This window comes from Oncorhynchus clarkii, chromosome 24 (genome assembly GCF_045791955.1).
Source record: "Oncorhynchus clarkii lewisi isolate Uvic-CL-2024 chromosome 24, UVic_Ocla_1.0, whole genome shotgun sequence".
Lineage (NCBI taxonomy): Eukaryota > Metazoa > Chordata > Actinopteri > Salmoniformes > Salmonidae > Oncorhynchus > Oncorhynchus clarkii.
Window position 1 is genome coordinate 3,837,034 of NC_092170.1, and position 25,598 is coordinate 3,862,631.

The 25,598-nt window shown below is 42.0% G+C and overlaps 1 protein-coding gene across 8 annotated transcripts in view; it reads right to left on the reverse strand.

The window, feature by feature from the left end:
• The window catches only part of LOC139383195 (cell surface glycoprotein MUC18-like), a 64,154-nt gene that overhangs the window by 12,447 nt on the left and 26,109 nt on the right, over positions 1–25,598 (reverse strand). The gene's annotated exons all lie outside the window — the stretch shown is intronic.

Consider the following 25,598-nt stretch of genomic DNA (forward strand, 5'->3'; position numbering starts at 1 on the left):
TGTCAGATGGGAAAAAAACAGCGTTTGTTGTTTGCAGTAACTTCTTTGTTTTTGTAATATCACAATTTTAAAGCATGCATGCGCACATAAACACACACACACACACACATCTTCCTGGCCTGACGTGGTCGGAGCTAAAAATAAGCAACAAAAAGCTCATAATGGTCAAAGAAAAAATAGGCTATGACAGGAATTCTGGGAGCCCACCCATGTCCATATTAATGTGCTGCATTCCAGTGTGTCACTGTTCAAGGAGGGAAGAAAGACTCAATTTACAGACCGCATAGTGAGCCAGTGTTCGGCTCTCTCACAGAGGAATGAGTGTTTTTTTCCCTCCAAGCGTCTCACAGCGTGAGGCATCGTACTGTATGAGGACACAGGCCAGAAGGGCCATCAGAAGGGCACTTTACACACTTTATGAACTTTACACACAATATGAAAGCAGACTCCTTCCTATAGCGTAATCTAGTACGCTTCACTTCCGGTTGAATGCGAAATGAGGGAGAGCTCTGTTTTGTTGTTTCGGAAAGTTTTGAAAGTGTATTGAAAGGTTTCTTAGTAGGAAAGGAAATGCCAACAACTAACAGTGAGCCATCGTGCTCATGCATAAAAAAAACAAATAATGAAAGTAAAGCATTGCCAGTTTGAATTTAGAATTTTTCTTCTTTGTTTTATAAGAAACATTAATGTTGAAAATTCCAAATTGTTTGCATAGTTAACTTGCACACACAGCTCTGACACACACACTTACCTCACCAGACAGGGGTATTTTCATAGTCCCCAAATCCAGAACAAATCTTAAAAAGTGTACAGTACTATATAGAGCCATTATTGCATGGAACTCCCATCTCATATTGCTCAAATGAACATCAAACCTGGTTTTAAAAAGCAGGTAAAGCAATACCTCATGGCACAACGCCTCTACCCTATTTGACCTAGATAGTTTGTGTGTATGGATTGATATGTAGGCTACGTGAGCCCTTTTTAAATTGATGTAATTCTGTTCTTGAGTGATTATTGTCCATTAATGTTCTGTGTTACGTCAAGTTTCATATTTTGTGTGGACCCCAGGAAGAGTGCCAGTTGCTTTCACAACAGCTAATGGGGATCCTAATAAAATAACACAGAATAGAAAAAAATTGAGATTGGTAATGACCCCTTGCTGTGCCTTTAGGCATTTCTGCCAAGATGCAATGTTAATTAGTCACTTTCAGTAGCATGCTGTGAGTTAAGAGAAAGAAATGTGGCAAGTCAATCATGTGTGATTTTTTTTTTATGTGGACAGAGTGTGTGGGTATGTGTGGGGGGTGGGGGGGTGGGCTTATTGGCTGCATGGTCTACGTACATGCAATGTATGTATATGTGCGTATCTTCATTTTCACTTTAATAGGTGAGAGTTCACATTGAGGGCACATTAACACTCACTGAGCACTTTTGATCTCAACACCACAGTGACAGCCAGGTTATTATCTCCTGTCACACACACACACACACACACACACACACTCTTCTCTGGACCCACCAGAGGCTAATGGAGGAAGAAGGATGTAGTCTTAGTACAGTGATCCAATTAGGTATCCCCACAAAAATATTTCCTGTGCATTAGCAACGGAACAACAGGCCAATGCTGACTCACTCTGAAGGGGTCATGTTTACAGTCATCATGTTCCAATTCTCAAGCTATCCTCTCTACATACAGTACCAGTCAAAAGTTTGGACACCTACTCGTTCCTTGTTTTTTCTTTATTTTGACTATTTTCAACATTGTAGAATAATAGTGGAAACATCAAAACTATGAAATAACACATATGAAATCATGTATTAACTCAACAAAAAGTGTTAAACAAATCAAAATATATTTTATATTTGAGATTCTTCAAAGATTCTATAAGAGGAACAGGAAGTCAAGCAGTAGAACATTTTAAGTGCCCGTACTCAGCTCCGGTGAGCTCCTGCCCAAGACAAGCACTATGTGTGTTTATGTGCATGAATTTGTGTGCGCGTAAACAGGAGGAGGGTGGGGGATTGACATTGGTCTCTGTATTGAGATTTATAACAAGTTACTGATGATCGGGAGGCCAGAATGTAAGAGGAGCCGTGCCCCTTGTCCCACGTTGTGCACATGTGAGGTGAGTACCTTCACGTGCAGAAGAGATACTTTAAAACCTTATGTTGCCCTTATAAAGGCATTATGAATGCAGTCTACTGTAAGATGTTACCAAGACCTTTCTCCCATGGTTTTAGGCATTATCTTACCTAACATGGTAGATAATAATCACATGGTTACCACGCAAATAAACAAAATGCTTGATATCAGGTGTTGAAAACATACTTTCATCATTGTGACATAACGCTTTGAAGGTTTTTAGAATGTGATTACCTAGTAGATTAGACTGGACACATTAAGAATGCCTTTTAAAAAATGTTTCTTGAATATTTTTGAAGAAAAAAGTCAGACTTTGGCTTGGGGCAGTTGTCAGCATACCTAAGAACCAACCACTTTGAACATCATAATTGAGTCTAATTAGCACAAACGAGTCTGAGACACACATCTGGAGCGGGCTGACAACAACTCTGATTATGTCTAGGTGTTGACATGCTCTCTGACAGAAGACGTGCGATGTAAAAGAGTTTCCTTACATTTCACTAACAAGGAAGTCACTGTTGATAGTTCAAGTGAGGACCGAAGGTGGCCCCACCTTGCAGTGTTCCAGCTGTCCATGCTCAATCATGTGAGATCTGTGTGCTTTCCAACAAAGCATGGCGTAATTACACCAGACAACACAAACAAGCATTTTCAGGTTAATTCTTCATTATTGTTTCTCTTTTCAAAGACATGTAAAGGGAGAGCTCTCTTTTTTCAGGCCATATTATATCAAACATTTTGTATACCTGCACACCAGACTTTGATGTCTTTGCAGACATAACTCCTGCCTACAAACACCTAGTGCTGAGCAATTAATCAGAAATGTAGGTTATTTTTCTGTTTTTAAACAACTAATTGAGGACATATGTTCAATTATTTAAATTCAATTCGGTTCGTTTTTTTCTGTGAGCTCAACGCCCACATCGCACAGTTCTCCAGAGATAAATCAGATCCAACCTGAACTGTGCGATATAGTTGGGAGTTGTAGTTTCCAACAGGCCAATATTCTACATAGTTTAGCGCATAAAACGTGGTAATTAACTAGAATGACCAAAATCCATTGCGCATCACTTGTCCTGTCTGTGTTTATTTTACACCCGCTAAGGAAAAGAGTAGAGTGCGCAATCGTGAGGTGATATAGAGAGCAGCTGTTGCTTCATGAGGTACAGTAACTCTACCTGAGAATACATGATCAAGGTAAGGGTTTTCCAAACTGGGTCCCAAACTGTTTTGGTTTTAGCCCTAGCACTGCACAGCTAATTCAAATAATCAAAGCTTAATGATGATTATTCGAATCAGCTGTGTAGTGCTAGGGGGAAAAAACGAATCGTGCCCAGGACCGAGTTTGGGACACTAAGTGATCTAAGTTATTTATAGTTGGTATTCCCTAGTCATAAAAGTATACCTTATTTACTTTGAAGTCAGACCGCATAGGCAGCAGCTCTATGGAGATGAGATGATAACTTTGAAGTCGTCACATTAAACAAATATACACAACAACATATTTTCTTAAAGTAATGTGAATAAACGATGGTTAACAAGTGATAAGCAGTAATGGGCAGTCACTACCGCCATGGGACTTTGATGAATTGTTTTATTCTGTGTTATTACAGCATTCAACCCACATAATGCGTGGTGCATTTAATGTAAAAAAAAATCAACCTCAAAAATCTCTGTCTCTCGTCCAGCTGAACCCAATCAACCCACCAGCTGCTACGCAAACAAGCGCACAAGCAACCACACAAGCAACACGCACGCTCGTGCACACTCACTGACCATGTCCGAATACATACTGGAACTGCATACTAATTTTGTCATTTGATCTAGTAGACTTTCCCAACAACGGCCGATAATCAGATTCATTGCACTATCACGCATTAGATTATGCAGTCTGAGTACTATTTTAGAGATTTCGCATACTTTAAAGCTCCCCCCCCACCCCAACCTGCAGCCCAGAAAAACAGAAGCCTCCAGACAGGTAGATGAGATACGGCACTGGCTTTTCAAAGTCTGGAATGTGTTTTGACTCGAAGCGATGGATGGAGGGACACTTGGCACACTGTGCCCTACCTGCCTCGCTCCCTCTGTCTGTCAGTCTAGCTAGCCTGGCTTTAGGCCAAGCCAGCAGCAGCTGGAGAGAAGAGATGCAGGTGTGGGGCACTCACACACACACCATTTCTTATCTTTTCATATACTTTATCTTCCCACCTCATCCGCTTCAACCACTGGACCTTGACAGGATATCTGGGCTTCAACCACACTTGCCGACGACCTGCATTGTTAATTACATACTATCAGAGTCTCGGCAGTCATCTTTGGGATTCAATTAATGTTGCTACTGATGATTTTAAGGAGGCTGTTCATGCGCTTTCCTAACTGAGAGACCTGAGCTCAACGCACCGTCTGGTTCTTTGACATCTCCACCCCTCTGGGTGACCCTGACAAGACTGCTCATCCCTGTCGTCTGGCTTGGAGGGGCTATGGAGGGGCACAAATCCCTGTGAGGGGGAGGGTGGGGCAGTGGATTCACATCTGTGCTCAGACCCCCAACCAACAACCACCCTCCACCCCTAAATGAAGCATGTCCTCACCAATCAACCCTGAAACAAAGTTTGTTTACATAACGTTCATATATAATGCCTACAATGTATTTAATGTACTCTTGATCTCACAGTCAGGCGAGTGTGTCTCTGAATAGTTTGTAGCTGCAAAGTCTGACTCGCTAGATTAATCTGTTCTAAACAAGATTAGGGCCAAATCTAAATATTCTTTATAATATTTCGATATCAGCTATGGATTCTTCCCACTAAAAATAAATCATTTAAAAAAATGTATAGTGGGCTCTACAATGGTTTTCTGTAAATTTACTTTTCACAAAGCTAAAATGATTTGCTAGGATGAACAGTACAGTTATTCAATGCGTACTTATCATTTTCCCCATGCATGTTTGTTATAGAATCTGCTCACTGCACAACATATGTTTCCATACATACTTATAAACACCACTCATTGTTCATAATGACAGTTCAATGACATCTCTGTCACCTCTAAGAATAACAACGCCATATAAACCCTCCTCATAGCTGCCCATGTCCCTTAATGTTGATGATGTGGTTGTTACTGACAAGAAGCACATGGCTGAGCTCTTTAATCACCACTTCATTAAGTCAGGATTCCTATTTGACTCAGCCATGCATTCTTGGCCGTCCAACATCTCCTACCTCTTCTAATGCAACTAGCCCCGATGATCCTCCCTCTTTTTTTCCCCTGCCCTGCTACAAAGTTTCTCACTGCAGGCGGTCAATGAGTCCGAGGTGCTAAAGGAGCTCCTTTAACTTGACACCAAAACAACATCTGGGTCAGATGGTTTGGACCCTCTCTTCTTTAAGGTTGCAGCCCCTATCATCGCCAAGCCTATCTCTGACCTTTTTAACCTGTCTCTCCTTTCTGGGGAGGTTCCCATTGCTTGGAAGGCAGCCACAGTTCGTCCTTTATTTAAAAGGGGAGATCAAGCTGATCCTAACTGTTATAGGCCTATTTCTATTTGTTCCTGTTTATCAAAAGTGTTGGAAAAACTTGTCAATTATCAACTGACTGGCTTTCTTGATGTCTATAGTATTCTCTCAGGTATGCAATCTGGTTTCCGCTCAGGTTATGGATGTGTCACTGCAACCTTAAAGGTCCTCAATGATGTCACCATTGCCCTTGACTCTAAGCAATGTTGTGCTCTTTTTTTTATTGACTTGGCCATAGCTTTTGAGACGGTAGACTATTCCATTCTTGTGGGCCGGCTAAGGAGTATTGGTGTCTGAGGGGTCTTTGGCCTGTTTTGCTAACTACCTCTCTCAAAGAGTGCAGGGTATAAAGTCAGAAAATCTGCTGTCTCAGCCATTGCTTGTCACCAAGGGAGTACCCCAAGGCTCGATCCTACGCCACACGCTCTTCTCAAATTAAGTGAACAACATAGCTCAGGCAGTAGGAAGCTCTCTCATCCATTTACATGCAGATGATACAGTCGTATGCTCAGCTGGCCCCTCCCCATATTTTGTGTTAAATGCTCTACAACAAAGCTTTCTTAGTGTCCAACATGCTTTCTCTGCCCTTAACCTTGTTTTGAACACTTCCAAAACAAAGGTCATGTGGTTTGGTAAGAAGAATGCCCCTCTCCCCACAGGTGTGATTACTATCTCTGAGGGTTTAGAGCTTGAGCTAGTCACCTCATACAAGTACTTGGGAGTATGGCTAGATGGTACACTGTCCCTCTCAGCACATATCAAAGCTGCAGACTAAAGTTAAATCTAGACTTCATTTCCTCTATCAAAATCTCTCCTCTTTCATCCCAGCTGCCAAACTAACAGGTAAGGGTGCTCTCGAGCGGCTAGATGTTCTTTACCATTCGGCCATCCGATTTGCCACCAATGCTCCTTATATGACACATCACTGCACTATATACTCCTCTGTAAACTGGTCATCTCGGTATACCTGTTGCAAAACCCACTGTTTTATGCTTATTTATAAAACCCTCTTAGGCCTCACTCCCCCATATCTGAGATATCTACTGCAGCCCTCATCCTCCACATACAGAACCCATTCTGTCAGTCACATTCTGTTAAAGGTCCCCAAAACACACACATCCCTGAGTTGTTCGTCTTTTCAGTTTGCTGCAGCTAGCGACTGGAGCGAGCTGCAACCAACACTCAAATGGAACACTTTTGTCTCTTCAATCTCTTCATTCAAAGACTCCATCATGGACACGCTTACAGACAGTTGTGGTTTCTTTGCGTGATGTATTGTCGTCTCTACCTTCTTGCCCTTTGTGCTGTTGTCTGTGCCCAACAATGTTTTGTGCTGCTGCCATGTTGTGTTGCTACCATGTTGTGTTGTCATGTGTTGCTGCCTTGCTATGTTGTGTACCACTAGTTCCCCCTGTTGCCTTTGCTAGAAGTCTTAAAATCCTTGAGAGGAATCTCTCTCTGAGGCATTCCCAAAGATGTAAATATGAGGGCCTTGTCAAGAGCTCCTCAATCAAATGAGTTCTGCTGCTTTACCCTCTGTCTTTTCTAACAGGCACCAAAGAAAGAGTTCCCCTTTCATCATCAGATCCATCAAATGCCCTTTTATCTGTCAAAAACACTGATGCTCAGAAGTTACGCGACACAGGCGTACAACTTGCAGTCAAGCACGTCTGCCCACACATAACGTGTTTAAAGTCTTATCATCAAATATGCTTTGTGACTAGACCTTCAAAGAGAATGGCAACGTGATCACAGGCGCGCATGCTTCAGAGCGAATGAGAAGAAGCCCACTATGAAGCATCAGACACTAGGACGCCAGGACTTGGCCGTCCCCCTAATTATTGCCTGGCTCATTAACTTTCAATATCCTCTTTTGGGAGTCTGTTTTATTAAGAGCAGAGTGTAGTTACCCCCTAGACACTGATGTTAAATCAATTTATGATTTTTTTCCCACTAATGGGTAAATGTAGGATTGGGGGAGGGGAAGCTGATCCTTGATCTGTACCTAGTGGAAACTTCACCCCAGAGCATTTTATTTACAACTTACTGCTAGGTTTTTATATAGCAACAGCAGGGTGACAACACTTCTTATCAGAAGAGCTATTGAAAAACATGTCTCACTACTAGCTATAGACTAGGGTTTCCCAAACTCGGTCCTAGCTGAGAGGCTGTGATTCAGGTGAAACTTTACATGCTGAGAGGAGTACTGACATGGGCAGCTGCAATAAGCAGATTCCCATGCCAAAAGCAAACGGCGGCTGCCTGGTCACCATGACCCAAATCCTTTCCCCTGGGTCGTCGTCTAATGCCTACTCTGGGGTCCAGTCAACATACCGTTACAATCCAATGATTTATAAGTTAGGAGGAGTAGGAAGATGAGCAGAAAGTAAACATAAGATGGAGAAATGGGACCACACACGCAAGATAACTTTTTTTTCTCAGTGAATCCAATCCCTTACTCTTTCAGCAGCACACCTGTTCCTAAAATCACCTCAGGGTGGATATTTTTTATTTATTTTACCTCAACACTCCTCTATTGGTCCATCTGGATGTTGTCTAGAATGACATGTTCCGTAGGGAGAAAGGTTGTGAAACAGGGAGGTACTACCTGAACCTGTCCAATAAGGTTACTGTTTCTACGGTGTACCCTACTGAACACGACCCAGTCTAGAATATTCTCTGGCTCCCACTGTGAAGAGACTGAAGACTACTACTGAAGATTCAGCAGAATCACTCTTTAAATGTATGTTTTTTCTTTGGCATTTCCTCAAAAGATGAACACCAAAGAGAGTTCACTGTGTTCTCCTGCTTTGATAACTTGGAAACCTGTTGGTCTCCTCCACGCACACACTCCAACACTCAGTTTGCATACCCTATGCATAAAAGTTTATACATGACTTCTGAAATTATGTGGGATGATATAAGTGAAATCATAACAAAATGGACGCCATCTCACAGCTGCATTTTAACTGCAAACTCAGTGTGTTCCCACCTTATGCCTTGTCACATTGTGGTACAAATGTACCCTTCCATCCTCCTTCCCACATTTTGAAAAATGTGGCCTCCAAAAGGATTTGTGTACTCAAGAAAAAGCAAAAATAACACAGAAGTATGGGAAAGGCCAGTAGGGACGATATTATTTTCGTGCCGCCTTCATTGTGACGACAGAGCAAATCCCATGACATGCCTTCTGAAGTATGAAATGTATGCTGGAACTCTCTCTCTCGGTCTCTCTCTCAGTGGCAGATCTAAAGATAGCCACCTCTGGAAGCAATTGGCCCATGCAGCCCGAGCCAACATGATGAAGTATTTGAGAGCGGCTCTCTCCTTTTTTGGTGTACCTTGAAAGTGCCGTGAATCAATGCCAGGTAGTACACAGTACTATACAAGGGGTTGAGTGTGCCAGAGAAGCAACCATTCCATGTAGGACATAGAAGGCCCCCATGAGTAATATTTTAAAGCAGGGTTCCCCAACAGGTGGTCTGAATTTGTATTTATTATTATTATTATTTTTTATCATTGTTGGACATAAAAGACTGTAAAAACCCCAGGAAATCAGCTCCAAGTGATTTTAATTTTGGAAAACTATTCCCAAGTATTCCCATGCATAATACATTGTATACAAATGTAAGCAAGGTTTGAAATTAGTTTTAGCAAAATATAATATATGTTTGGGCTTCTTGCTATCAATTTGCAATTGGCTAATTATTTGTAATTATGTTCCAGCCCCCCAACCATTCACTCAAGAGAAAATCATCCCGTGGCTGAATCTAGTTGATGATCCCTGTTTTAAAAGGCAATCGATATCCATGCAGTGAAAAAAAGCCTTGATGTGGAGATAAAATAAATCACCTTTGTTTTGGAGCTAATTTTACCTCAAGAGTTGTTCCCTATTAAAAAGTATGTGTCGAATCAGAGCAATGAATTGGTACATTATAGTGACATCAAAACTAGTGTTTATTTCATCTCAGTATGCTAGTCCTGCAAATAGGCTAATGGACTGAATAAAACAAGGGGAAACTTATCTCCATATCTTTACTGTACTCACAATAATCACAGAACCATCTCAACACCATCTCTGACCAAAGCAAATACTGCATACATTGTTTAGGAAAATGTGTCCCGCAAATACTAGGCGGTCGTGATTCAATGCAGCCCTAAAAAATGTACAATAAAATATATGTTAACAGTGACACACCTCTAGAAACCAGGCCTGAGGGGAAAACTGGACGAGCCCCAGCCAAGTACTTCTCAATAAGCCTGTCTGTGTAATGTCTGCCAGTCGGTGCCCTTGGCTGGTCTGGGCCGAGGCTCAATGGAGCTCTGGAACACCCTATCTGCGTCCCAAGGCACCCTATGGGCCCCTGTCAAATGTAGTGCACTATATAGGGAAAAGGTTGCCATTTGGGACACACCCCATAACAATGGAAGAAGAGAAGAAACTTCAAATGATTTACATGCAGGCTGACAAGAGAATGCAGTAGCTTTTTCCAATGTGCTTCAGGTTATCTGTAGCAATTCTGAACTAACAAGACTATTTCTTGTCACCGTCAATTTCACAGTTTGAAGGTACCTTTAATCTTAAAGTCTAAGGGGGGGACTAAGTTAACATATATCATAATTTTAAGATGGTCATACCATGGATCATTTAGCTATTTAACTGTGAATTTTAGGACTCATTTAGGTATCAAACAAAAAAAAATATTTAAAAAATATATATATATAGAATATTGAGCCTTACTACTATAGCCCTTAGAAACGCATTGAATAACACATTCATAAATGGCCCCAAAAATAAATAAATAAATAAGAAGGAATAAGACTTTGAAGTGTCTGTCCTATATCTAAGAGATATAAGAAAGCTCAGTAAATATGGTTGTTTTTTACACATATTTAACCCCTTATTTCTTTTTTGCCACAAACCTACCTCCACACTTCCATTCATTTTCGTATGGGTTACATTTAGACAAGTCCCTTGACACTTGTGGGGGTCGTAGAGCAAAACGGAGAACGCCATTGTGTTAGGACTCTACAGACGTTTTCACAAACACGCCTGTAGCCTGGCCACCTTCCACCGCAGATGCGGAAGGCTTAGGCGGATGCGGTGGATTGAGATGCAGCCTGATATCTCTAGCTTAAACTGACTGATTTTGATGGGTATTTTTTAATTTTTTATTATGACACATGGGTTTGTCAATAGACTTATAAGGGTTGAACATTTTATGCTTTAGCGCATCTTAGATTAGTTAAATGGTGTCCCATCCTCCAAAAAGCTATTTTCTTTTAAAAAATGTAACCTTTGTTTAACTAGGCAAGAACAAATTCTTATTTACAATGACGGCCAAACCCGGACAATGCTGGGCCAATTGTGCACCGCCCTATGGGACTCCCAATCACAGCCGAATGTGATGCAGCCTGAATCTCCAAAGCATACAGTAGCTATAATGAAGAGCTACTGCAAAGATAGATTCAAATAATGTACTGTCCACTGTGTATTTATTTCATGTGCTTCTTCATGAAAGATGCTAAGATTTAAATTACCTCACCCAATAATACAGCTCTATAAGGAGGCCCCATACAACATATAATCGTGATATGATTTGCACACTGTCCGAACAGTTACAGTAGGCTAATGGCAACTGTACAGTAAGGCCAGAGAGAAGAACACTGTCTGGAATGTTAACAGACGCTGACACTACCAGAGTGCTCTAATGTATGTTCCATGAAACAGCAAAAAAACACACACACACACACACACGTGCGCACATGCACTTGCACACGCGCACACAAACACAAACACTCAGGTGGAGCCATCCAGGGAGTCAGTAATGCGGTCTGCACTAAAAGGCTCCAAATGTGCCATAGATCAGCAGAGAGACGTTTGGTGTTTCAGAAAACAACGTCCATTATTAAGCAGCAGCGTGTACTGATGGGATTGGACGACACACTGCTTCTGTCAGGGGCTGAGCGATCTCCCCTGCTCCCCCGTTTCAACCAATCAAATGAGCTCCCGAGGGCCATTCCAGTGCTCTCCAAATACATATTCAGGCCTTCAGCTAAAAGCAGGCCTCTTTGAGGCTCTGCAAGAGGGACTCCGGTCTTCCCTCACTTTTGATCCGAGATCCGAAATGCAAATGGTCGTGGCTGAGGCCAAAGACAATATTCAATGTGTGTCATGTTCACCAGCAACTACAGAAATGGAACTTCTCTTTTTCTCTGGCTAGTCTGGCTCATCTACAACGACATTCAATCACATCTGCTGTATCAAATATACCAAACTAAAATATAAACGCAACAGTTAAGTGTTGGTCCCATGTTTCATGGACTGAAATAAAAGATCCCCGAAATGTTTCATATGCACAAAAAACGTATTTCTCTCAAACGTTGTGCAGACATGTGTTTACATCCCTATTAATGAGCATTTCCCCATATCAAGAAGCTGATTAAACAGCATGATCATTACACAGGTGCACCTTGTGCTGGGGGCAATAAAAGGCTGCTCTAAAATATGCAGTTTTGTCAGTGAGTGAGTGCGTAATTGGCATGCTGACTGAAGGAACGGCCACCAGGGCTGTTGCCAGAGAATTTAATGTTCCTTTCTCTACCATAAGCCGCCTCCAACGTCATTTTAGATCATTTGGCAGTACGTCCAACCGGCCTCATGTAACCACGCCTGGCCAGGACCTACATACAGTATCCGTCTTCTTCACTTGCGGAATCATCTGAGATGATGCAGAAAATTAATCCATGCTTTTGTCACTTCTAGGTTAGACTACTGCAATGCTCTACTTTCCGGCTACCCGGATAAAGCACTAAATAAACTTCAGTTAGTGCTAAATACGGCTGCTAGAATCCTGACTAGAACCAAAAAAAATGATCATATTACTCCAGTGCTAGCCTCTCTACACTGGCTTCCTGACAAAGCAAGGGCTGATTTCAAGGTTTTACTGCTAACCTACAAAGCATTACATGGGCTTGCTCCTACCTATCTCTCTGATTTGGTCCTGCCGTACATACCTACACGTACGCTACGGTCACAAGACGCAGGCCTCCTAATTGTCCCTAGAATTTCTAAGCAAACAGCTGGAGGCAGGGCTTTCTCCTATAGAGCTCCATTTTTATGGAACGGTCTGCCTACCCATGTCAGAGACGCAAACTCGGTCTCAACCTTTAAGTCTCTACTGAAGACTCATCTCTTCAGTGGGTCATATGATTGAGTGTAGTCTGGCCCAGGAGTGGGAGGGTGAACGGAAAGGCTCTGGAGCAACGAACCGCCCTTGCTGTCTCTGCCTGGCCGGTTCCCCTCTTTCCACTGGGATTCTCTGCCTCTAACCCTATTACAGGGGCTGAGTCACTGGCTTACTGGGGCTCTCTCATGCTGTCCCTGGAGGGGGTGCGTCACCTGAGTGGGTTGATTCACTGATGTGGTCATCCCCTTGGGTTGTGCCGTGGCGGAGGTCTTTGTGGGCTATACTCAGCCTTGTCTCAGGATGGTAAGTTGGTGGTTGAAGATATCCCTCTAGTGGTGTGGGGGCTGTGCTTTGGCAAAGTGGGTGGGGTTATATCCTTCCTGTTTGGCCCTGTCCGGGGGTGTCCTCGGATGGGGCCACAGTGTCTCCTGACCCCTCCTGTCTCAGCCTCCAGTATTTATGCTGCAGTAGTTTATGTGTCGGGGGGCTAGGGTCAGTTTGTTATATCTGGAGTACTTCTCCTGTCCTATTCGGTGTCCTGTGTGAATTTAAGTGTGCGTTCTCTAATTCTCTCTTTCTCTCTCTCGGAGGACCTGAGCCCTAGGACCATGCCCCAGGACTACCTGACATGATGACTCCTTGCTGTCACCAGTCCACCTGGCCGTGCTGCTGCTCCAGTTTCTTTCAACTGTTCTGCCTTATTATTATTTGACCATGCTGGTAATTTATGAACATTTGAACATCTTGGCCATGTTCTGTTATAATCTCCACCCGGCACAGCCAGAAGAGGACTGGCCATCCCACATATGCTCTCTCTAATTCTCTCTTTCTTTCTCTCTCTCGGAGGACCTGAGCCCTAGGACCATGCCCCAGGAATACCTGACATGATGACTCCTTGCTGTCCCCAGTCCACCTGACTGTGCTGCTGCTCCAGTTTCAACTGTTCTGCCTTATTATTATTCGACCATGCTGGTCATTTATGAACATTTGAACATCTTGACCATGTTCTGTTATAATCTCCACCCGGCACAGCCAGAAGAGGACTGGCCACCCCACATAGCCTGGTTCCTCTCTAGGTTTCTTCCTAGGTTTTGGCCTTTCTAGGGAGTTTTTCCTAGCCACCGTGCTTCTACACCTGCATTGCTTGCTGTTTGGGGTTTTAGGCTGGGTTTCTGTACAGCACTTTGAGATATCAGCTGATGTACGAAGGGCTATATAAATAAATTTGATTTGATTTGATCAGCCTCCTGAACAGCTGATGAAACTGAAGAGTATTTCTGTCTGTAATAAAGCCCTTTTGTGGGGACAAACTCATTTTGATTGGCTGGGTCTGGCTCCCCAGTGGGTGGGCCTGGCTTCTAAGTGAGGCCCATGCCCTCCCAGGCCCGCCCATGGCTGCACCCCTGCCAGGTCATGTGAAATCCATAGACTAGGTCCTAAAGAATTTATTTCAATTGACTGATTCTCTTATATGAACTGTAACTCAGTAAAATCATTTAAATTGTCGCATGTTGCGTTTATATTTTTGTTCAGTATAGTTATAGGCTAAGGTATATAGTTAAGGCTAGGGTTTCTATGGATGAGAGATAAGTGGATGACGCCTTGGGTGTTAAAGAGCTATTTAGTAGGATTCCAAGCACTATTCAACACTGGGGCTGAATTGAGAACTGTGGCAGGAATCTAGGGCTGGTCTGAGGGGCCGGAGGCCCTATGCCCCTGAATCTGGTGGGGGAACAGAAGAGAAGAGAAGCAGGCAGGCAGGGGGAGGAATATCTGAGGAATGCTCAGCATTCTCAGTCCATCATGGCTGCCTCTGGGATAAGGTGGCCATTATGGAAGGGCCAAACCACACGCGCACACACATGAATGCTCGCACACATAAACACACACACACACCCTCTCAGAAGACTCACAGTACTGAACCCAGTTCCCTGTCCACTGTCCCGAAGTGTCTATCTATTTCACTTGACAGTGAGACAGGAGTGAGCACTCCACAGCGATTGGCCACGGTGTCTATAGGAGTCAAGGAGAGAACATAAGGAGTGGTAGTACCAGGAAGGGCCTCTTCTTCCTTATCCTCCTCCTCCTCTACTGCTCGATGGTGACTGGCTGGTGTTGAGTGTTTTCTCTCAGGTCATTAAACCTCACCATAGTGTTTTATTGTGTTTGACCCCAGAGCAAAAGTCAAGGGGTTGAGAACCACAATCACATAGGCTTAGCTTGAGCGTGAGAGATAGCTTTAGAAATGACCAATGCACCCTGCAGTCATGACATTAAAGACCACAGTTAAGTAAGAGTCATGTAAGCTTTCTGTAGTTCACAGTAAGTTCATGAAATACTTTGTATTGAAGATCTACAATATTTTCCACACAGAATATTTAACAGATTCTCCACAAAATGATGAAAATCCACACAAATAGTGTATATTAGCTTCTTCCTGGAAAATAACATTTTCGCTGGAACATTCTAAACTCACATGAGCTAAAATAACTTTCTGCCTTTCACATTGAGATGCTGTAGTTTGTTTCACCTCGCAAATCAGAAGCACATGCCTTTTTTTCTGCTTCAATGCATCAGCTGTGCTCATGTCCACATAACTTCTGTGCTGTGCTGTGCTGTGTGAGCAATGGCCTGTGTGCCAGACAAGGGGAGCTTCAGAAGCTACTTTTCTGATGCATTCCACCATCTGAGAATATGGCCGCCACAAGAGTCTCCCACAAGCCTCTCCAGCTGATAGATTTGGAAATTGGAAGACATTTGACATATGCTGCTGTTCAAGTGATTCAATTAGCATATGTTTTATGTTTCTGTGCAGCATAAAGTACATTTAGTGGATCAAGGGAATCTCTACCCCTGGTTTCACCTTGCATTAGCATGGTGTGTTTTTGTGCTCCAAGATGATCAAATCAAATCAAATCACTCAAAAAATTGGTCACATACACATGGTTAGCAGATGTTAATGCGAGTGTAGCGAAATGCTTGTACTTCTAGTTCCGACCTTGCAGCAAAATCTAACAAGTAATCTAACAATTTCACAACAACTACACTGTACACACAAGTGTAAAGGAATGAATAAGAATATGTACATATAAATATATGGATGAGCGATAGCCGTGCGGCATAGGTAAGATGCAGTAGATGGTATAGAGTACAGTATATACATATGAGATGAGTAATGTAGGGTATGTAAACATATAAAGTGGCATTGTTTAAAGTGACTAGTGATACATTTATTACATCCAATATTTAATTCTTAAAGTGGCTAGTTTAGTTTAGTTGGGCTATTTAAGCCGGTAGGCCCGCCTGCTCTTTGTGCGGGCTTAACTATTTTTCCCACTGTGTTTCTGTGTGGTAGTACGTATTGTGTTGGGCATTTGTTATTGTGCGCCCGGTATTCTTGGCGAGCACTATTTTTTTCCCTGTGCGGAATAAACGCTATCCTGAACTTTCTGCCTCCTGCGCCTGACTTTCTGCCTCCGGTTGTGGGTGGAGCAGTTGCCGTACCAGGCGGTGATCCAGCCCGACAGGATGCTCTCAATTGTGCATCTGTAAAGGTTTGTGAGTGTTTTTGGTGACAAGACAATTTCTTCAGCCTCGTGAGGTTGAAGAGGCGCTGTTGCGCCTTTTTCACCACACTGTCTTTGTGGGTGGACTAATTCAGTTTGTCCGTGATGTGTACACTGAGGAACTTAAAACTTTCCACCTTCTCCACTACTGTCCCGTCGATGGATAGTGGGGTGCTCACTCTGCTGTTTCCTGAAGTCCACGATCATCTCCTTTGTTTTGTTGATGTTGAGTGTGAGGTTATTTTCCTGACATCACACTCTGAGGGCCCTCACCTCCCCCCTGTAGGCCATCTCATCGTTGTTGGTAGAGTTGGAGGCCACGCAGCCATGGGTGAACAGGGGACAGATTTGCCAAAAGGAGGGCGAGGGAGTAGCAATGATCCAGAATGGTGCCAGCATGTTTCGCAGATTCAATATGCTGATAAAATTTAGGGAACCTTGTTTTCAGATTAGCTTTGTTAAAATCCCCAGCTACAATAAATGCAGCCTCAGGATACGTGGTTTCCAGTTTACATAGACTCCAATGATGTTCTTTCAGGGCTGTCGAGGTGTCTGCTTGGGCGGGATCTACACGGCTGTGATTATAATCTAAGAGAATTCTCTTGGTAGATAATGCGGTCGGCATTTGATTGTAAGGAATTCTAGGTCAGGTGAAGAAAAGGACTTGAGTTCCTGTATGTTGTTATGATCACACCACGACTCGTTAATCTTCTTACCAGAGAGATGTTTGTTTCTGTCGGTGCGTTGCGTGAAGAAACCGGGTGGCTGTACAATCTCTGTACAATCTCTGATGTCTCTCTGGAAGGCAACCCTTGCTCAAATTTTGTCTACCTTGTTGTCAAGAGACTGGACATTGACGAGTAGTATTCTCGGGAGCGGTGAGCGATTTGCCCGTCTATGGAGCCTGACCAGAAGACCGCTCCGTCTGCCCCTTCTGTGGCGCTGTTGTTTTAGGTCGCCTACTGGGATCCGATCCATTGTCCTGGGTGGTGGTCCGAACAGAGGATCTGATCCATTGTCCTGGGTGGTGGTCCAAACAGAGGATGCGCTTCGGGAAAGTCGTATTCCTGGTCGTAATGTTGGTAAGATGACGTTGCTCTTATATCTAATAGTTCCTCCCGACTGTATGTAATAAAACCTAAGATTTCCTGGGGTAACAATGTAAGAAATAATACATAAAAAAACAAAATACTGCATAGTTTCCTAAGAATGGTAAGCAAGGCGACCATCTCTGTTGGCACCGTGTTGTACAAACCTGTACAATTGTTCTATCTGATCAAGGTTTGTCATGTTTACACATGGTCATCAGAATGTGGGCACAGACCAGGACACAGGACACATGTAAGCGGCAGGTAGAAATGGGGTTTTGACATTGTGAAGGCGTTTCATAATAATCATAGGCTCCCAGCTTCAGCACAGACTGAGAATCAGTCATATCCCAGCCAACAATTCTAGGGAGAGAGAATGTTTTTACAATGTTACCCGTAATGTTCCCCTAATTTGTGTCCAGTTTTTCTGAGGGTTAGGAGAATATTCCGTCAACGTCCCACCAAACATAAACAGAACATGGTTACCATGTTCTCATAATGTAAGATATTAAAGTTTAATGGGAACGTGGCAGTAACATTTTTGTGTATCACTTGTCAGGACGTCATCCCCCAAAAATTGTTCCATTACACATTTTTACTGTTGCCAAGCCCATCAAGGCCTTGATTGGTGAACCACTGATCAATTCACTGCTACTTTTGTCTGTTGGCAAGGTTAGGAATACTCACACACACTGATTTAACATGCAGTGTTTTTACACTTTGACTACATGTTGCATGTCCATTCATACAGTAATTATTATTCACTATGTCCTCACCTGGGATTTTAACTCACTTGGTTCACAGCATTCAGATATTCCTGGTAGGCCACTATGTCTGTGTCAGGTATCAGTTAATTTGACTATCATTGATTTAATTTACTTATTTACTTTCTGTATAGTTGTCTAATGTTTGTGGGGTATATTTACCTGTTTTCACGATACTCCTGAATCACTATGATCATTAAGCGTTTTTCGTGAGTGTACTTTTAACAGAGCTCAGTTTCACTTTGAAGTGCATTCACCCTGTTGCTTACACCTAAGTTGTTTCAAATCTACACACGTGTGCAGGGAGGAGGGGTTAGGGTTTCTTCTAGACAGGGGCTAACGATACTGGCACATAACCTAAAGATATCTGTTATTGGGACAGTAGTTTTTCGTCATTGGTGCTAGTTTGAGACCTGCTTGGGGAATCTCCCTCCTCTCACATTCTTAGCAATACAGTATGAGTCAAAAGTTTGGACAAACCTACTCATTCAAGGGTTTTTCTTTATTTTTACTATTTTCTACATTGTAGAAGACATCAAGACCACAAGGTTGGTTGAGAGAATGCAAAGAGTGTGTAAAGCTGTCATCAAGGCAAAGGGTGGCTACTTTGAAGAATCTAAAACGGTAAATATATTTTGATTTGTTTAAAACCTCTTTGGGCTGAGATCCCGCTAATGGGATCGATATGACAACAGCCAGTGAAAGTGCAGGGCGCCAAATTCAAAACAACAGAAATCCCATAATTAAAATTCCTCAAACATACAAGTATTTCACACCATTTTAAATATATACTTCTTGTTAATCCCACCACAGTGTCCGATTTCAAAAAGGCTTTACAGCAAAAGCTACCCAAACGATTATGTTAGGTCAGAGCCAAGTCACAGAAAAACACAGCCATTTTTCCAGCCAAAGAGAGGAGTCACAAAAAGCAGAAATAGAGAAATTAATCACTAACATTTGATGATCTTCATCAGATGACACTCATAGGACTTTATGTTACACAATACATGTATGTTTTGTTCGATATTTCATATCAAGTTCATATTTATATACAAAAATCTCAGTTTACATTGGCGTTCAGTACCAAAACATCTGGTGATTTTGCAGAGAGCCACATTAATTTACAGAAATACTCATAATAAACATTGATAAAAGATACAACTATTATGCACGGAATTATAGATACACTTCTCCTTAATGCAACCGCTGTGTCAGATTTCAAAAAAACTTTACGGAAAAAGCACACCATGCAATAATCTGAGTACGGCGCTCAGAGACCAAAACAACCCAAACATATATCCACCATGTTGTGTAGTCAACAGAAGTCAGAAATAGCATTATAAATATTCACTTACCTTTGATGATCTTCATCAGAATGCACTCTCAGGAATCCCAGTTCCACAATAATATGTTTGTTTTGTTCGATAATGTCCATAATTTGTGTCCAAATACCTCCTTTTTGTTTGCGGGTTTAGCCCAGTATTCCAAATTCATGACGCGCGATCACTAGGAGCAGATGAAAAGTCAAAGAGTTTCGTTACAGTCTGTAGAAACATGTCAAACAATGTATAGAATCAATCTTTAGGATGTTTTTAAAATAAATCTTCAATAACATTCCAACCAGAGAATTCCTTTGTCTTCAGAAATGCAATGGAACTCAATTAACTCTCACGTGAACGTGTGTCACCAGCTCGTGGCTCTCTGGCAGACCTCTGACTCATTCCCCTCTCATTCGCCACCACTTCACAGTAGAAGCATCAAACACGGTTCTAAAGACTGTTGACATCTAGTGGAAGCCTTAGGGAGTGCAATTTGACCCCATAGACACTGTGTATTCGATAGGCCAAGAGTTGAAAAACTACAAACCTCAGATTTCCCACTTCCTGTTTGGATTTTTTTCTCAGGTGTTTGCCTGCCATATGACTTCTGTTATACTCACAGACATCATTCAAACAGTTTGAGAAAATGCAAAGTGTTTTTATCCAAATCTACTAATGATATGCATATATTAGCAACTGGGCCTGAGTAGCAGACAGTTTACTCTGGGCAACTTATTCATCCAAGCTACTCAATACTGCCCCCAGCCCAAAGAAGTTAACACTTTTTTGGTTACTACATGATTCCATATGTGTTATTTCATAGTTTTGATGTCTTCACTATTATTTCACAGTGTCGAAAATTTTTAAATAAAGAAAAACCCTTGAATGAGTAGGTGTGTCCAAACGTTTGACTGGTGCTGTATGTTAATGTCAATATTTGGCAAAAGTTACAACACACCTATCTGATCTCATTTAAATGTGTTTCTCAATGAAAGATCGGTAGGAACCGGTAGAATTCTAAATAGCAGAGCATCTCAAAGAGAACTATCGTCTTTTTAAAATCTACACCACATATAACATAGAACATAAGGAATAAGGAATCACATCAGCTCTCTATCTGTAAGATTTCAAATTTGTTGGCAAAACATGGCCCAGATGGTACTGTTGCTTCTGTTAGAAACATACCCAGAACATTGTTGCCATATTCTCAGAATATCAGAAATGTGCATATTTACAGTAGCATGTCTGTACTTTCTCACATTTGACATTTAAGCAATGATGATGCCAGTTATACCAAAACAATACACAGCACAGAGTTCCATCTCCAAATTTTAAAGGGATACTTCGGGATTTTGGCAATGAAGCCCTTTATCTACTTCCAAAGATACATTTTTATGCCGCTGCGTGCAGTTTGAAGGATGTTGCTAACTAGCGTTAGCACAATTGCTAACTAGCATTAATTCAATGACTGGAAGTCTATGATGACTGCTAACATGATAGTAGATACCAAAGTAATTGTGCAAACACGAGTTAGTCATTAGCTCGCAAAACTACCTTCATACTGAATGCAAAGACATAAAAATGCTATCCTTGAGTTCATCATCACTCATTTAGCCCATTGTCTACTCTATGTAAGAGCCTTATTCAATTTGATCTGGCATTAGGCGCTAAATGACTCAACAAAGACAGTGTAGAAGGACCATTTTACCAAACGCAAAGCCTTTTTAAGTGCTCAGATTCCTGAAAATCGAGTACATAGCTCTGGGCTTTAGATGTGGCTTACAAACAACACAATTCATGTGACAGTAGACACTGGACAGTGAAGGGCACAGAACAGAACAGGCCTCTTTCATTCATGGCACAATCAGGCTGTTAGTACTACCTTAGGTATGTTAGCGCTTGGTATAAAGGCTTACGGTGATCGAAACGATATGTATCTCTATCCATGATCAAAAAAGGGAACAAACTAGTTCATAAGTTTGGACGATTTGCATGGAATGTTTACACATTTTATGTAGCAGTCAATAAGATCAAAGTGTGTGTGCATGCGTGCCTTTCTCCCTGCCTGTGTGTGTGTGTGTTGTCAGCTGAGGGGGTGAAAAGTTGAAACCAATGTCACTCCATTGGTTCACACAGACTCACACAGCACAGCTGTCATCCCTGACTCTCTCCAATCCTTTATCGTGACACTACTGTAATGAGTGGAGCTATATTATCTAATAACCGAATACAGTGAGAGGTGCTTAGCCACAAAAATATGCCAATTGCTGAAACACATGACCACAACTGTTCCAGAGGGGCAATGAGGAAAATAAAGCGAGCAGGATTTAATTTCGCTCTCAGCCTTTGTCTCCCCACATTTTCTTCCTAAAACAGGCAGAGACGGCAATAATTGGCACGTATAACATCTTAATAAATGAGAAATCTGGAGAAAACAACAATACTCTTTCACGACCAGATGATGAGTCAAATATTAAAGCAACTGTTTACATACCGACAGGGCTTTGTCCCGACAAATTTGTTTGGTTATTGTATCCAAAACATTAAATAATGTCCTTATATGGTATCATGCCTTGGCCTCTGAGAAAACACCAGACAGCAAAACAAATTGAGAGTCATTACTAATTGTGTAGGTGTGAAATAGAATCATAGACTGATACAGATAGACAATATGATGAAGGTGCAATCATAACAGACTAGTGTGTAATATTTTGAGCCCTGAATGCTGATTGGCAGACAGTCGTGGGATATCACACTGTATACCACGGATATGAAAAATGTATTTTTACTGCTCTAATTATGTTGGCACCTCTGGGGTTTGTGGTATATTGCCAATACACCGCGGCTAAGGGCTGTATCCAGGCATTGCGTTGTACGTAAGAACAGCCCTCAGCCGCCGTATATTGGCCATTTACCACACCCCCTCGGGCCTTATTGATTATTTTATAAACCGGGTAGTCCTGGATGCCCAAGGGGGTGTGGAATATGACCAATGACGCAACCCGGAGCGCCTGCATACAGCTCTTAGCTGTGGTACACAACATAACCAAAAGTATTGTCATGACGTTGGCCTGGGGGTAGGTTTATGACAGTCATAGATACCTCTTCCCCCCTTTTTCCTCTCTCTACCCTACTGATGTTACATTTGTAAAACCCTTGGTTAACATAGAGATTCTCGGAACATCAGAAGGTGGGGGGAAATGAACTATATTCTGGTAATCTGACCAATTGAACATATGCGGTGGTACTTAATGAATATGCTGTCAGTTCGGTTGTCATCTGAGACATTCTTATCAATGATAAGATGACATAAACGCTACAGTGGAAAGTCTACACATCAGAGTTATCAGATTCACATGGAATTGTTGTTCAATTTAAATGTTTGAATGTGAAATTATTTGTGATGGGATGAAATTTGATTTTAGCTTCTAAAATGTGATATTTGGGCATTGATGACAATATAACCTCCTGTTCCGAGGATGTGATGACGACGGTCCGATGTCAGAATGGTTCAGATAATAACTACAGAACGAAGCTAACATCAGCGTGAGCTTTGATTGCGAATGGTATAAACTTTGAACTCTTATTCACTACAGAAGTGATACCTCCTAGCCATTGAGTTAGCAACAGCCACTGCAAACAAGGGTTAGGAAGGAACAGACAGAGTATCCCGTCTACCACACAACAACGTTACTACAACGTATTCAATTTACCAGCAGAGACATTCTTCAAAGGACAAAGGACTCGTTTGGGCAACACAGCCTTCCATCTACCACCAACATACCGAAGCGCAGCTCAGAGTAAATATTTATTGCATTTTCCTTTTCCAAATGGGCGGTAATTTAGAATGCATAAGATATTGTATTTACGATAGCACAGCTTCACCCTTTGTTCCTCAGTCAAACCCAGCCCTTTTCTTTTGTGTAACCAGCTGTCATATCTGTTCCGCCCACTAGGGACGTTTTCCTTTATGACGTAATTTGTAATCAAGTTATGATTTTAATATGTGTATGTGTAATTCTGTGTGATTAGTTAGGTATTTAGTAAATAAATAATTAAACCCAATTTTGTATTGCTGATTCAACTTGTTAGCCAGGGTTCGTGCAGATAACCAAGAATTTACAACTTTCAGATGAGACTGAATTAAAATGACGATTAATATTGACTGCTATTGATGTAAAATATTACTAGGTCTTTAAGAAATTATTCGGAAGATAACAGCTCTATAAATATTATTTTGTGGTGCCCGACTCTCTAGTTAATTACATTTACATGATTAGCTCAATCAGGTAATATTAATTACGGAGAAATTATTTTATAGAATAGCATGTCATATCACTTAATCCGGCATAGCCAAAGACATATGTATGCTCATTGAACATCTCATTCCAAAATTATGGGTATTAATAAGGAGTTGGTCCCGCCTTTGCTGCTACAACATCCTCCACTCTTCTGGGAAGGCTTTCCACTAAATGTTGGAACATTGCTGCGGGGACTAGCTTCCATTCAGCCACAAGAGCATTAGTGGTGTCGTGCACTGATGTTGGGCGATTAGACCTGGCTCGCAGTCGGCATTCCAATTCATACCAAAGGTTTTCCATGGGGTTGAGGTCAGTGCTCTTTCCAGGCCAGTCAAGTTCTTCCACACCGATCTCGACAAACCATTTCTGTATGAACCTTGCTTTGTGCACAGTGGCATTGTCATGCTGACAAAGGAAAGGGCCTTCCCCAAACTGTTGCCACAAAGTTGGAAACACATAATTGTTTGGAATGTCATTGCATGCTGTAGTATTAAGATTTCCCTTCACCTGAACTAAGGGGCCTAGCCTGAACCATGAAAAACAGTCCCAGACCATTATTCCTCCTCCACCAAACTTTACATTTGACGCTATGCATTCAAGCTTCTCCTGGCATCTGCCAAACCCAGATTTGTCCATCGGACTGCCAGATGGTGAAGCGTGATTCATCACTCCAGAGAACGCAGCGAGCTTTACACCACTCCAGCCGACGCTTGGCATTGCACATGGTTATTGCACATTGCACATGAGGCTTGTGTGCGGCTGTTTGGCCATAGAAACCCATTTCATGAAGTTCCTAACAAAAAGTTATTGTGCTGGCGTTGCTTCCAGAGGCAGTTTGGAACTCTGCAGTGAGTGTTGCAACCGAGGGCAGACGATTTGTACACGCTACGCATTTCAGCACTCGCATGTCCCGTTCTGTGAGCTTGTACGGTATAACACCTTGCGGCTGAGCCATTGTCATCATATGACGATGCCACGTTGAAAGTCACTGAGCTCTTCAGTAAGGTAAACCTAATGCCAATGTTTGTCTATGGAGATTGCACAGCTGTATGCTCAATTTTATATACCTGTCAGCTACAGTGTCCACATACTTTTGTATATATAGTGTATACTAGTAACTGGTTACCAACATAATTAGAGCAGTACAAATAAATGTCAGCCAATCAGCATTCTGAATGCTGATTGGCTGAAAGCCATGGTATATCAGACCATATACCACGGGTATGACTTAATGGCTCCGGGGGGGTTGGCCGCCATTTGTGCTATTTTTTTGTTGTTTTTTTCCGCATTGTTTGTAACTTATTTTTGTAACTTATTTTGTACATAATGTTGCTGCTACCGGCTCTTAAGACCGAAAATAACTTCTGGACATCAGAACAGCAATTACTCACCTCAAACTGGAAAAAGATTATTTCTTTAACAAGTCCAACACAAAGTATTATACAGCTCTGACGGGAACGGGCCCAATCCCCATAATTTGCGTGAGGAAAAGACGAAGAAATAGGTCGGGCTAATAATTCGTAGGTGAGTGAGTAAACCTCCACTACCATCCGTTCTATTGGCCAACGAGCAATCATTGGAAAACAAAATGGATGCTATATGAGAAAGACTATCCTACCAACGGGACATTAAAAACTGTAATATCTTATGTTTCACTGAGTCGTGACTGAATGACGACACAGATAATATAGCTGGCAGGGATTTTCCAT